Source organism: Tasmannia lanceolata, unplaced genomic scaffold (genome assembly GCF_043159265.1).
Source record: "Tasmannia lanceolata isolate RefF3 unplaced genomic scaffold, GAP_Taslan_0.1 ptg000017l, whole genome shotgun sequence".
NCBI lineage: Eukaryota > Viridiplantae > Streptophyta > Magnoliopsida > Canellales > Winteraceae > Tasmannia > Tasmannia lanceolata.
The window spans coordinates 175,001-190,000 of NW_027518694.1; positions in this window are offsets into that span (position 1 = coordinate 175,001).

Consider the following 15,000-nt stretch of genomic DNA (forward strand, 5'->3'; position numbering starts at 1 on the left):
CCAAAGAACATGCGCGAATGCTCGTGTCGGAAGGGTTGGTGTCCTGGCCCCGCGGGTGTCACGAATGCTCGGTTGCGAAGACCATGGGACCAGAGCCATGGCACGTCGGATGATGGCTCCAGCTGGCGCCCCGGCACTTTCTGTGGCATTGATGCTCGGTTTCAAAGACAAACGTGCGCAGTGCCAGGGGACCGCGGATGACTGCTCGTGCTGGCCCCGTTGGGCGGCATTGATGGTCGGTTGCAAAGAAAATGCGCGATTGCTCGTGTCGGGGCCCGGCAAGCCAAGGCCAAGCGAGCCATGGCACGTCGGATGATGGCTCCAGCTAGCGCCCCGGCACTTTCTGTGGCATTGATGCTCGGTTTCAAAGACAAACGTGCGCAGGGCCAGGGGACCGCGGATGACTGCTCGTGCTGGCCCCGTTGGGCGGCATTGATGGTCGGTTGCAAAGAAAATGCGCGATTGCTCGTGTCGGGGCCTGGCAAGCCAAGGCCAAGCGAGCCATGGCAACGCGGATGATGGCTCGCTAGTGCTGGCGCCGTGCACAGTGGCCTCGCACACTCGCCCTGCACGCTTCCCTTGCACGCAGCCTTGCACACTAGCCTCGCATGCGAGCCTTGCACCCTAGCCATGCAAACTAGCCTTGCACGGTAGCCATGCACACAAGCCGTGCACATTAGCCATGCGCACAAGCCCCGCACACTAGCCTTGCGCACAACCCTTGCACACAAGCCATGCACTCGAGCAATGCACACAAGCCTTGCACTCAAGCAATGCACACAAGCCCTGGACACTAGCCTTGCACACGGGCCTGGCACACAAGCCTTGGGCACTAGCCTTGCGCACTAGCGTTCCACATGAGCCTTGCACACTAGCCTTGGACACTAGCCTTGCACACAGGCCTTGCACACTAGGCATGCTTGGGCGAGCTGATCCCGCATCAAGTCGACGGGTCTAGGCATTCTTGGGCGCAGATCCCGCATCGTCTCGTCGCGTCTGGGCGCAAACACGTCGCGTCTCGTTGCGTCTTCAGAAGTCGTCGCTAACAGCACCTTTGGTTGCCACTGGTGGTTAGGCTGGTTGGTTGCGCAAACCCTATAGGAGGGTGGCATGCTGGTGGGCGTTTTTGCCCGGATAGGCACTAGAATGTGCAGATTTTGGGCGTTTTTGCCTGGATAGGCTAAGGAATGGGCATGCTTTGGGCGTTTTTGCCCGGATAGGCACCGGAATGCTTGGCCTTGGCTTGTCCTAGCAAGGCATTGCTGGGTTGGGCTCCCTTGGCCTTTTGGGCGCCTTGGACGATGTCTTGCGAAGACCATGGGCACAAGGCCATGGCATATGGTGAGGAAAGGACCACGGTTGCCAAGGTTAGGCACCGGAATGCTTGGCCTTGGCTTGCCAAAGCAGGGCATTGCTGGGTTGGGCTCCCTTGGCCTTCCGGGCGCCTTGGACACTGTCTTGGGAAGACCATGGGCACAAGGCCATGGCATATGGTGGGGAATGGACCACGGTTGCCAAGGCTAGGCATATAGAGAGGAATTGCATTTTTGCCCGGATAGGCACCGGAATGCTTGGCCTTGGCTTGCCATAGCAGGGCATTGCTGGGTTGGGCTCCCTTGGCCTTCCGGGGGCCTTGGACGCTGTCTTGGGAAGACCATGGGCACAAGGCCATGGCATATAGTGAGGAATGGACCACGGTTGGCAAGGCTAGGCATATAGAGAGGAATGGACCACGGTTGCCAAGGTTGCGCAAGTTTTGGGCATTTTTTGCCCGGATATGCCCAAGTATGCCCCGATAGGCCCGTTACGCCCCGGTATGAACGCGTATGCCCGGATAGACTCGGTATGCCTTGGGATACATGCGTATGCCCCGATAGGCTTGGTACGCCCCGATATGCGCACGTGTGCCCCAGTAGGGCTCGGTATGCCCCGGTATGTACGCGTGTGCCCCGATAGGCCCGGTATGCCCCGATATGCACACGTGTGCCCCAATAGGGGTCGGTATGCCCCGGTAGGTACGCGTGTGCCCCGTAATGCACGTTTCGCAGATCTCCCCGCATGTCCCGCCCCTATATGTAATACTTACTTACTTACTTACTTTCTTTCTTGCTTGCTTGCTTGCTTGCAATGGTTGGGAGTGCCCGGCATGCCCCGCTGCAGAGACCAAGGGCGCAATGACTTGGCACCGCGGATGCCGGGACTCCGGCACTTCCCGTGGCACTGATGGTTGGTTCCAAAGACAAAAGGCCGTGCAAGGCCACCGCACCGCAGATGATTTTGCTCGTGCTGGCGCCGTTGTGTGGCCAAAGAACATGCGCGAATGCTCGTGTCGGAAGGGTTGGTGTCCTGGCCCCGCGGGTGTCACGAATGCTCGGTTGCGAAGACCATGGGACCAGAGCCATGGCACGTCGGATGATGGCTCCAGCTGGCGCCCCGGCACTTTCTGTGGCATTGATGCTCGGTTTCAAAGACAAACGTGCGCAGGGCCAGGGGACCGCGGATGACTGCTCGTGCTGGCCCCGTTGGGCAGCATTGATGGTCGGTTGCAAAGAAAATGCGCGATTGCTCGTGTCGGGGCCCGGCAAGCCAAGGCCAAGCGAGCCATGGCACGTCGGATGATGGCTCCAGCTGGCGCCCCGGCACTTTCTGTGGCATTGATGCTCGGTTTCAAAGACAAACGTGCGCAGGGCCAGGGGACCGCGGATGACTGCTCGTGCTGGCCCCGTTGGGCGGCATTGATGGTCGGTTGCAAAGAAAATGCGCGATTGCTCGTGTCGGGGCCTGGCAAGCCAAGGCCAAGCGAGTCATGGCAACGCGGATGATGGCTCGCTAGTGCTGGCGCCGTGCACAGTGGCCTCGCACACTCGCCCTGCACGCTTCCCTTGCACGCAGCCTTGCACACTAGCCTCGCATGCGAGCCTTGCACCCTAGCCATGCAAACTAGCCTTGCACGGTAGCCATGCACACAAGCCGTGCACATTAGCCATGCGCACAAGCCCCGCACACTAGCCTTGCGCACAACCCTTGCACACAAGCCATGCACTCGAGCAATGCACACAAGCCTTGCACTCAAGCAATGCACACAAGCCCTGGACATTAGCCTTGCACACGGGCCTGGCACACAAGCCTTGGGCACTAGCCTTGCGCACTAGCGTTCCACATGAGCCTTGCACACTAGCCTTGGACACTAGCCTTGCACACAGGCCTTGCACACTAGGCATGCTTGGGCGAGCTGATCCCGCATCAAGTCGACGGGTCTAGGCATTCTTGGGCGCAGATCCCGCATCGTCTCGTCGCGTCTGGGCGCAAACACGTCGCGTCTCGTTGCGTCTTCAGAAGTCGTCGCTAACAGCACCTTTGGTTGCCACTGGTGGTTAGGCTGGTTGGTTGCGCAAACCCTATAGGAGGGTGGCATGCTGGTGGGCGTTTTTGCCCGGATAGGCACTAGAATGTGCAGATTTTGGGCGTTTTTGCCTGGATAGGCTAAGGAATGGGCATGCTTTGGGCGTTTTTGCCCGGATAGGCACCGGAATGCTTGGCCTTGGCTTGTCCTAGCAAGGCATTGCTGGGTTGGGCTCCCTTGGCCTTTTGGGCGCCTTGGACGATGTCTTGCGAAGACCATGGGCACAAGGCCATGGCATATGGTGAGGAAAGGACCACGGTTGCCAAGGTTAGGCACCGGAATGCTTGGCCTTGGCTTGCCAAAGCAGGGCATTGCTGGGTTGGGCTCCCTTGGCCTTCCGGGCGCCTTGGACACTGTCTTGGGAAGACCATGGGCACAAGGCCATGGCATATGGTGGGGAATGGACCACGGTTGCCAAGGCTAGGCATATAGAGAGGAATTGCATTTTTGCCCGGATAGGCACCGGAATGCTTGGCCTTGGCTTGCCATAGCAGGGCATTGCTGGGTTGGGCTCCCTTGGCCTTCCGGGGGCCTTGGACGCTGTCTTGGGAAGACCATGGGCACAAGGCCATGGCATATAGTGAGGAATGGACCACGGTTGGCAAGGCTAGGCATATAGAGAGGAATGGACCACGGTTGCCAAGGTTGCGCAAGTTTTGGGCATTTTTTGCCCGGATATGCCCAAGTATGCCCCGATAGGCCCGTTACGCCCCGGTATGAACGCGTATGCCCGGATAGACTCGGTATGCCTTGGGATACATGCGTATGCCCCGATATGCGCACGTGTGCCCCAGTAGGGCTCGGTATGCCCCGGTATGTACGCGTGTGCCCCGATAGGCCCGGTATGCCCCGATATGCACACGTGTGCCCCAATAGGGGTCGGTATGCCCCGGTAGGTACGCGTGTGCCCCGTAATGCACGTTTCGCAGATCTCCCCGCATGTCCCGCCCCTATATGTAATACTTACTTACTTACTTACTTTCTTTCTTGCTTGCTTGCTTGCTTGCAATGGTTGGGAGTGCCCGGCATGCCCCGCTGCAGAGACCAAGGGCGCAATGACTTGGCACCGCGGATGCCGGGACTCCGGCACTTCCCGTGGCACTGATGGTTGGTTCCAAAGACAAAAGGCCGTGCAAGGCCACCGCACCGCGGATGATTTTGCTCGTGCTGGCGCCGTTGTGTGGCCAAAGAACATGCGCGAATGCTCGTGTCGGAAGGGTTGGTGTCCTGGCCCCGCGGGTGTCACGAATGCTCGGTTGCGAAGACCATGGGACCAGAGCCATGGCACGTCGGATGATGGCTCCAGCTGGCGCCCCGGCACTTTCTGTGGCATTGATGCTCGGTTTCAAAGACAAACGTGCGCAGTGCCAGGGGACCGCGGATGACTGCTCGTGCTGGCCCCGTTGGGCGGCATTGATGGTCGGTTGCAAAGAAAATGCGCGATTGCTCGTGTCGGGGCCCGGCAAGCCAAGGCCAAGCGAGCCATGGCACGTCGGATGATGGCTCCAGCTGGCGCCCCGGCACTTTCTGTGGCATTGATGCTCGGTTTCAAAGACAAACGTGCGCAGGGCCAGGGGACCGCGGATGACTGCTCGTGCTGGCCCCGTTGGGCGGCATTGATGGTCGGTTGCAAAGAAAATGCGCGATTGCTCGTGTCGGGGCCTGGCAAGCCAAGGCCAAGCGAGCCATGGCAACGCGGATGATGGCTCGCTAGTGCTGGCGCCGTGCACAGTGGCCTCGCACACTCGCCCTGCACGCTTCCCTTGCACGCAGCCTTGCACACTAGCCTCGCATGCGAGCCTTGCACCCTAGCCATGCAAACTAGCCTTGCACGGTAGCCATGCACACAAGCCGTGCACATTAGCCATGCGCACAAGCCCCGCACACTAGCCTTGCGCACAACCCTTGCACACAAGCCATGCACTCGAGCAATGCACACAAGCCTTGCACTCAAGCAATGCACACAAGCCCTGGACACTAGCCTTGCACACGGGCCTGGCACACAAGCCTTGGGCACTAGCCTTGCGCACTAGCGTTCCACATGAGCCTTGCACACTAGCCTTGGACACTAGCCTTGCACACAGGCCTTGCACACTAGGCATGCTTGGGCGAGCTGATCCCGCATCAAGTCGACGGGTCTAGGCATTCTTGGGCGCAGATCCCGCATCGTCTCGTCGCGTCTGGGCGCAAACACGTCGCGTCTCGTTGCGTCTTCAGAAGTCGTCGCTAACAGCACCTTTGGTTGCCACTGGTGGTTAGGCTGGTTGGTTGCGCAAACCCTATAGGAGGGTGGCATGCTGGTGGGCGTTTTTGCCCGGATAGGCACTAGAATGTGCAGATTTTGGGCGTTTTTGCCTGGATAGGCTAAGGAATGGGCATGCTTTGGGCGTTTTTGCCCGGATAGGCACCGGAATGCTTGGCCTTGGCTTGTCCTAGCAAGGCATTGCTGGGTTGGGCTCCCTTGGCCTTTTGGGCGCCTTGGACGATGTCTTGCGAAGACCATGGGCACAAGGCCATGGCATATGGTGAGGAAAGGACCACGGTTGCCAAGGTTAGGCACCGGAATGCTTGGCCTTGGCTTGCCAAAGCAGGGCATTGCTGGGTTGGGCTCCCTTGGCCTTCCGGGCGCCTTGGACACTGTCTTGGGAAGACCATGGGCACAAGGCCATGGCATATGGTGGGGAATGGACCACGGTTGCCAAGGCTAGGCATATAGAGAGGAATTGCATTTTTGCCCGGATAGGCACCGGAATGCTTGGCCTTGGCTTGCCATAGCAGGGCATTGCTGGGTTGGGCTCCCTTGGCCTTCCGGGGGCCTTGGACGCTGTCTTGGGAAGACCATGGGCACAAGGCCATGGCATATAGTGAGGAATGGACCACGGTTGGCAAGGCTAGGCATATAGAGAGGAATGGACCACGGTTGCCAAGGTTGCGCAAGTTTTGGGCATTTTTTGCCCGGATATGCCCAAGTATGCCCCGATAGGCCCGTTACGCCCCGGTATGAACGCGTATGCCCGGATAGACTCGGTATGCCTTGGGATACATGCGTATGCCCCGATAGGCTTGGTACGCCCCGATATGCGCACGTGTGCCCCAGTAGGGCTCGGTATGCCCCGGTATGTACGCGTGTGCCCCGATAGGCCCGGTATGCCCCGATATGCACACGTGTGCCCCAATAGGGGTCGGTATGCCCCGGTAGGTACGCGTGTGCCCCGTAATGCACGTTTCGCAGATCTCCCCGCATGTCCCGCCCCTATATGTAATACTTACTTACTTACTTACTTTCTTTCTTGCTTGCTTGCTTGCTTGCAATGGTTGGGAGTGCCCGGCATGCCCCGCTGCAGAGACCAAGGGCGCAATGACTTGGCACCGCGGATGCCGGGACTCCGGCACTTCCCGTGGCACTGATGGTTGGTTCCAAAGACAAAAGGCCGTGCAAGGCCACCGCACCGCAGATGATTTTGCTCGTGCTGGCGCCGTTGTGTGGCCAAAGAACATGCGCGAATGCTCGTGTCGGAAGGGTTGGTGTCCTGGCCCCGCGGGTGTCACGAATGCTCGGTTGCGAAGACCATGGGACCAGAGCCATGGCACGTCGGATGATGGCTCCAGCTGGCGCCCCGGCACTTTCTGTGGCATTGATGCTCGGTTTCAAAGACAAACGTGCGCAGGGCCAGGGGACCGCGGATGACTGCTCGTGCTGGCCCCGTTGGGCAGCATTGATGGTCGGTTGCAAAGAAAATGCGCGATTGCTCGTGTCGGGGCCCGGCAAGCCAAGGCCAAGCGAGCCATGGCACGTCGGATGATGGCTCCAGCTGGCGCCCCGGCACTTTCTGTGGCATTGATGCTCGGTTTCAAAGACAAACGTGCGCAGGGCCAGGGGACCGCGGATGACTGCTCGTGCTGGCCCCGTTGGGCGGCATTGATGGTCGGTTGCAAAGAAAATGCGCGATTGCTCGTGTCGGGGCCTGGCAAGCCAAGGCCAAGCGAGTCATGGCAACGCGGATGATGGCTCGCTAGTGCTGGCGCCGTGCACAGTGGCCTCGCACACTCGCCCTGCACGCTTCCCTTGCACGCAGCCTTGCACACTAGCCTCGCATGCGAGCCTTGCACCCTAGCCATGCAAACTAGCCTTGCACGGTAGCCATGCACACAAGCCGTGCACATTAGCCATGCGCACAAGCCCCGCACACTAGCCTTGCGCACAACCCTTGCACACAAGCCATGCACTCGAGCAATGCACACAAGCCTTGCACTCAAGCAATGCACACAAGCCCTGGACACTAGCCTTGCACACGGGCCTGGCACACAAGCCTTGGGCACTAGCCTTGCGCACTAGCGTTCCACATGAGCCTTGCACACTAGCCTTGGACACTAGCCTTGCACACAGGCCTTGCACACTAGGCATGCTTGGGCGAGCTGATCCCGCATCAAGTCGACGGGTCTAGGCATTCTTGGGCGCAGATCCCGCATCGTCTCGTCGCGTCTGGGCGCAAACACGTCGCGTCTCGTTGCGTCTTCAGAAGTCGTCGCTAACAGCACCTTTGGTTGCCACTGGTGGTTAGGCTGGTTGGTTGCGCAAACCCTATAGGAGGGTGGCATGCTGGTGGGCGTTTTTGCCCGGATAGGCACTAGAATGTGCAGATTTTGGGCGTTTTTGCCTGGATAGGCTAAGGAATGGGCATGCTTTGGGCGTTTTTGCCCGGATAGGCACCGGAATGCTTGGCCTTGGCTTGTCCTAGCAAGGCATTGCTGGGTTGGGCTCCCTTGGCCTTTTGGGCGCCTTGGACGATGTCTTGCGAAGACCATGGGCACAAGGCCATGGCATATGGTGAGGAAAGGACCACGGTTGCCAAGGTTAGGCACCGGAATGCTTGGCCTTGGCTTGCCAAAGCAGGGCATTGCTGGGTTGGGCTCCCTTGGCCTTCCGGGCGCCTTGGACACTGTCTTGGGAAGACCATGGGCACAAGGCCATGGCATATGGTGGGGAATGGACCACGGTTGCCAAGGCTAGGCATATAGAGAGGAATTGCATTTTTGCCCGGATAGGCACCGGAATGCTTGGCCTTGGCTTGCCATAGCAGGGCATTGCTGGGTTGGGCTCCCTTGGCCTTCCGGGGGCCTTGGACGCTGTCTTGGGAAGACCATGGGCACAAGGCCATGGCATATAGTGAGGAATGGACCACGGTTGGCAAGGCTAGGCATATAGAGAGGAATGGACCACGGTTGCCAAGGTTGCGCAAGTTTTGGGCATTTTTTGCCCGGATATGCCCAAGTATGCCCCGATAGGCCCGTTACGCCCCGGTATGAACGCGTATGCCCGGATAGACTCGGTATGCCTTGGGATACATGCGTATGCCCCGATATGCGCACGTGTGCCCCAGTAGGGCTCGGTATGCCCCGGTATGTACGCGTGTGCCCCGATAGGCCCGGTATGCCCCGATATGCACACGTGTGCCCCAATAGGGGTCGGTATGCCCCGGTAGGTACGCGTGTGCCCCGTAATGCACGTTTCGCAGATCTCCCCGCATGTCCCGCCCCTATATGTAATACTTACTTACTTACTTACTTTCTTTCTTGCTTGCTTGCTTGCTTGCAATGGTTGGGAGTGCCCGGCATGCCCCGCTGCAGAGACCAAGGGCGCAATGACTTGGCACCGCGGATGCCGGGACTCCGGCACTTCCCGTGGCACTGATGGTTGGTTCCAAAGACAAAAGGCCGTGCAAGGCCACCGCACCGCGGATGATTTTGCTCGTGCTGGCGCCGTTGTGTGGCCAAAGAACATGCGCGAATGCTCGTGTCGGAAGGGTTGGTGTCCTGGCCCCGCGGGTGTCACGAATGCTCGGTTGCGAAGACCATGGGACCAGAGCCATGGCACGTCGGATGATGGCTCCAGCTGGCGCCCCGGCACTTTCTGTGGCATTGATGCTCGGTTTCAAAGACAAACGTGCGCAGTGCCAGGGGACCGCGGATGACTGCTCGTGCTGGCCCCGTTGGGCGGCATTGATGGTCGGTTGCAAAGAAAATGCGCGATTGCTCGTGTCGGGGCCCGGCAAGCCAAGGCCAAGCGAGCCATGGCACGTCGGATGATGGCTCCAGCTGGCGCCCCGGCACTTTCTGTGGCATTGATGCTCGGTTTCAAAGACAAACGTGCGCAGGGCCAGGGGACCGCGGATGACTGCTCGTGCTGGCCCCGTTGGGCGGCATTGATGGTCGGTTGCAAAGAAAATGCGCGATTGCTCGTGTCGGGGCCTGGCAAGCCAAGGCCAAGCGAGCCATGGCAACGCGGATGATGGCTCGCTAGTGCTGGCGCCGTGCACAGTGGCCTCGCACACTCGCCCTGCACGCTTCCCTTGCACGCAGCCTTGCACACTAGCCTCGCATGCGAGCCTTGCACCCTAGCCATGCAAACTAGCCTTGCACGGTAGCCATGCACACAAGCCGTGCACATTAGCCATGCGCACAAGCCCCGCACACTAGCCTTGCGCACAACCCTTGCACACAAGCCATGCACTCGAGCAATGCACACAAGCCTTGCACTCAAGCAATGCACACAAGCCCTGGACACTAGCCTTGCACACGGGCCTGGCACACAAGCCTTGGGCACTAGCCTTGCGCACTAGCGTTCCACATGAGCCTTGCACACTAGCCTTGGACACTAGCCTTGCACACAGGCCTTGCACACTAGGCATGCTTGGGCGAGCTGATCCCGCATCAAGTCGACGGGTCTAGGCATTCTTGGGCGCAGATCCCGCATCGTCTCGTCGCGTCTGGGCGCAAACACGTCGCGTCTCGTTGCGTCTTCAGAAGTCGTCGCTAACAGCACCTTTGGTTGCCACTGGTGGTTAGGCTGGTTGGTTGCGCAAACCCTATAGGAGGGTGGCATGCTGGTGGGCGTTTTTGCCCGGATAGGCACTAGAATGTGCAGATTTTCGGCGTTTTTGCCTGGATAGGCTAAGGAATGGGCATGCTTTGGGCGTTTTTGCCCGGATAGGCACCGGAATGCTTGGCCTTGGCTTGTCCTAGCAAGGCATTGCTGGGTTGGGCTCCCTTGGCCTTTTGGGCGCCTTGGACGATGTCTTGCGAAGACCATGGGCACAAGGCCATGGCATATGGTGAGGAAAGGACCACGGTTGCCAAGGTTAGGCACCGGAATGCTTGGCCTTGGCATGCCAAAGCAGGGCATTGCTGGGTTGGGCTCCCTTGGCCTTCCGGGCGCCTTGGACACTGTCTTGGGAAGACCATGGGCACAAGGCCATGGCATATGGTGGGGAATGGACCACGGTTGCCAAGGCTAGGCATATAGAGAGGAATTGCATTTTTGCCCGGATAGGCACCGGAATGCTTGGCCTTGGCTTGCCATAGCAGGGCATTGCTGGGTTGGGCTCCCTTGGCCTTCCGGGGGCCTTGGACGCTGTCTTGGGAAGACCATGGGCACAAGGCCATGGCATATAGTGAGGAATGGACCACGGTTGGCAAGGCTAGGCATATAGAGAGGAATGGACCACGGTTGCCAAGGTTGCGCAAGTTTTGGGCATTTTTTGCCCGGATATGCCCAAGTATGCCCCGATAGGCCCGTTACGCCCCGGTATGAACGCGTATGCCCGGATAGACTCGGTATGCCTTGGGATACATGCGTATGCCCCGATATGCGCACGTGTGCCCCAGTAGGGCTCGGTATGCCCCGGTATGTACGCGTGTGCCCCGATAGGCCCGGTATGCCCCGATATGCACACGTGTGCCCCAATAGGGGTCGGTATGCCCCGGTAGGTACGCGTGTGCCCCGTAATGCACGTTTCGCAGATCTCCCCGCATGTCCCGCCCCTATATGTAATACTTACTTACTTACTTACTTTCTTTCTTGCTTGCTTGCTTGCTTGCAATGGTTGGGAGTGCCCGGCATGCCCCGCTGCAGAGACCAAGGGCGCAATGACTTGGCACCGCGGATGCCGGGACTCCGGCACTTCCCGTGGCACTGATGGTTGGTTCCAAAGACAAAAGGCCGTGCAAGGCCACCGCACCGCGGATGATTTTGCTCGTGCTGGCGCCGTTGTGTGGCCAAAGAACATGCGCGAATGCTCGTGTCGGAAGGGTTGGTGTCCTGGCCCCGCGGGTGTCACGAATGCTCGGTTGCGAAGACCATGGGACCAGAGCCATGGCACGTCGGATGATGGCTCCAGCTGGCGCCCCGGCACTTTCTGTGGCATTGATGCTCGGTTTCAAAGACAAACGTGCGCAGGGCCAGGGGACCGCGGATGACTGCTCGTGCTGGCCCCGTTGGGCAGCATTGATGGTCGGTTGCAAAGAAAATGCGCGATTGCTCGTGTCGGGGCCCGGCAAGCCAAGGCCAAGCGAGCCATGGCACGTCGGATGATGGCTCCAGCTGGCGCCCCGGCACTTTCTGTGGCATTGATGCTCGGTTTCAAAGACAAACGTGCGCAGGGCCAGGGGACCGCGGATGACTGCTCGTGCTGGCCCCGTTGGGCGGCATTGATGGTCGGTTGCAAAGAAAATGCGCGATTGCTCGTGTCGGGGCCTGGCAAGCCAAGGCCAAGCGAGCCATGGCAACGCGGATGATGGCTCGCTAGTGCTGGCGCCGTGCACAGTGGCCTCGCACACTCGCCCTGCACGCTTCCCTTGCACGCAGCCTTGCACACTAGCCTCGCATGCGAGCCTTGCACCCTAGCCATGCAAACTAGCCTTGCACGGTAGCCATGCACACAAGCCGTGCACATTAGCCATGCGCACAAGCCCCGCACACTAGCCTTGCGCACAACCCTTGCACACAAGCCATGCACTCGAGCAATGCACACAAGCCTTGCACTCAAGCAATGCACACAAGCCCTGGACACTAGCCTTGCACACGGGCCTGGCACACAAGCCTTGGGCACTAGCCTTGCGCACTAGCGTTCCACATGAGCCTTGCACACTAGCCTTGGACACTAGCCTTGCACACAGGCCTTGCACACTAGGCATGCTTGGGCGAGCTGATCCCGCATCAAGTCGACGGGTCTAGGCATTCTTGGGCGCAGATCCCGCATCGTCTCGTCGCGTCTGGGCGCAAACACGTCGCGTCTCGTTGCGTCTTCAGAAGTCGTCGCTAACAGCACCTTTGGTTGCCACTGGTGGTTAGGCTGGTTGGTTGCGCAAACCCTATAGGAGGGTGGCATGCTGGTGGGCGTTTTTGCCCGGATAGGCACTAGAATGTGCAGATTTTGGGCGTTTTTGCCTGGATAGGCTAAGGAATGGGCATGCTTTGGGCGTTTTTGCCCGGATAGGCACCGGAATGCTTGGCCTTGGCTTGTCCTAGCAAGGCATTGCTGGGTTGGGCTCCCTTGGCCTTTTGGGCGCCTTGGACGATGTCTTGCGAAGACCATGGGCACAAGGCCATGGCATATGGTGAGGAAAGGACCACGGTTGCCAAGGTTAGGCACCGGAATGCTTGGCCTTGGCTTGCCAAAGCAGGGCATTGCTGGGTTGGGCTCCCTTGGCCTTCCGGGCGCCTTGGACACTGTCTTGGGAAGACCATGGGCACAAGGCCATGGCATATGGTGGGGAATGGACCACGGTTGCCAAGGCTAGGCATATAGAGAGGAATTGCATTTTTGCCCGGATAGGCACCGGAATGCTTGGCCTTGGCTTGCCATAGCAGGGCATTGCTGGGTTGGGCTCCCTTGGCCTTCCGGGGGCCTTGGACGCTGTCTTGGGAAGACCATGGGCACAAGGCCATGGCATATAGTGAGGAATGGACCACGGTTGGCAAGGCTAGGCATATAGAGAGGAATGGACCACGGTTGCCAAGGTTGCGCAAGTTTTGGGCATTTTTTGCCCGGATATGCCCAAGTATGCCCCGATAGGCCCGTTACGCCCCGGTATGAACGCGTATGCCCGGATAGACTCGGTATGCCTTGGGATACATGCGTATGCCCCGATAGGCTTGGTACGCCCCGATATGCGCACGTGTGCCCCAGTAGGGCTCGGTATGCCCCGGTATGTACGCGTGTGCCCCGATAGGCCCGGTATGCCCCGATATGCACACGTGTGCCCCAATAGGGGTCGGTATGCCCCGGTAGGTACGCGTGTGCCCCGTAATGCACGTTTCGCAGATCTCCCCGCATGTCCCGCCCCTATATGTAATACTTACTTACTTACTTACTTTCTTTCTTGCTTGCTTGCTTGCTTGCAATGGTTGGGAGTGCCCGGCATGCCCCGCTGCAGAGACCAAGGGCGCAATGACTTGGCACCGCGGATGCCGGGACTCCGGCACTTCCCGTGGCACTGATGGTTGGTTCCAAAGACAAAAGGCCGTGCAAGGCCACCACACCGCGGATGATTTTGCTCGTGCTGGCGCCGTTGTGTGGCCAAAGAACATGCGCGAATGCTCGTGTCGGAAGGGTTGGTGTCCTGGCCCCGCGGGTGTCACGAATGCTCGGTTGCGAAGACCATGGGACCAGAGCCATGGCACGTCGGATGATGGCTCCAGCTGGCGCCCCGGCACTTTCTGTGGCATTGATGCTCGGTTTCAAAGACAAACGTGCGCAGGGCCAGGGGACCGCGGATGACTGCTCGTGCTGGCCCCGTTGGGCGGCATTGATGGTCGGTTGCAAAGAAAATGCGCGATTGCTCGTGTCGGGGCCTGGCAAGCCAAGGCCAAGCGAGCCATGGCAACGCGGATGATGGCTCCAGCTGGCGCCCCGGCACTTTCTGTGGCATTGATGCTCGGTTTCGAAGACAAACGTGCGCAGGGCCAGGGGACCGCGGAGGACTGCTCGTGCTGGCCCCGTTGGGCGGCATTGATGGTGTGTTGCAGAGAGCATGTGCGATTGCAAGTGTCGGCCGGGTTTGGGTTCCCTTGGGCTTTCGGGTGCCTTGGACGCTGTCTTGCGAAGACCATGGGCACAAGGCCCCGTCCTGGCCCCTTGTTCGATTCGCTCTCGTCTTGCGCTTGCTTCCAAGGTCCTCCATGACCTTCCCCATGGCCTTGCTAGATCCCCCCCATGACGCATGACCTCTGTCCGTTGATTGGTTTTGAGTGCACACCATGCCCGGCTTGGCACCGTGTTGTCGCGTGAGTGGCATTTGGATCGTGCATGCTGGTGGGCTACCTGCCAATGCGCACAAGCCTTGCACACTAGCCTTGCGCACGAGCCTTGCACAAAAGCCTTGGACACAAGCCTTGCGCACAAGCCATGCGCACAAGCCTTGGACGCTAGCCTTGCACACAAGCCATGCATACAAGCCTTGCTCACAAGCCTTGGGCACTGGCCCATCGCAGTAGCCTTGCACACAAGCCTTGCGCACTAGCTTTGGGCACGAGCCTTGCGCACTTGCCTTGGGCACTAGCCTTGCACACAACCCTTGGGAACTAGCCTTGCGCACCAGCCTTGCCCACAAGCCTTGCACACCAGCCTTGCACACTAGCCTTGCATACAAGCCTTGCACACTAGCCTTGCACACAGGCCATGCTCACTAGCCTTGGGCACTAGCCTTGCACACAGACCTTGGGCGCTAGCCTTGCGCACTAGCCTTGCCCACGAGCCTTGCACACTAGCCTTGCACGCAGGCCTTGCACGCTAGGCATGCTTGGGCCAGCAGCTCCC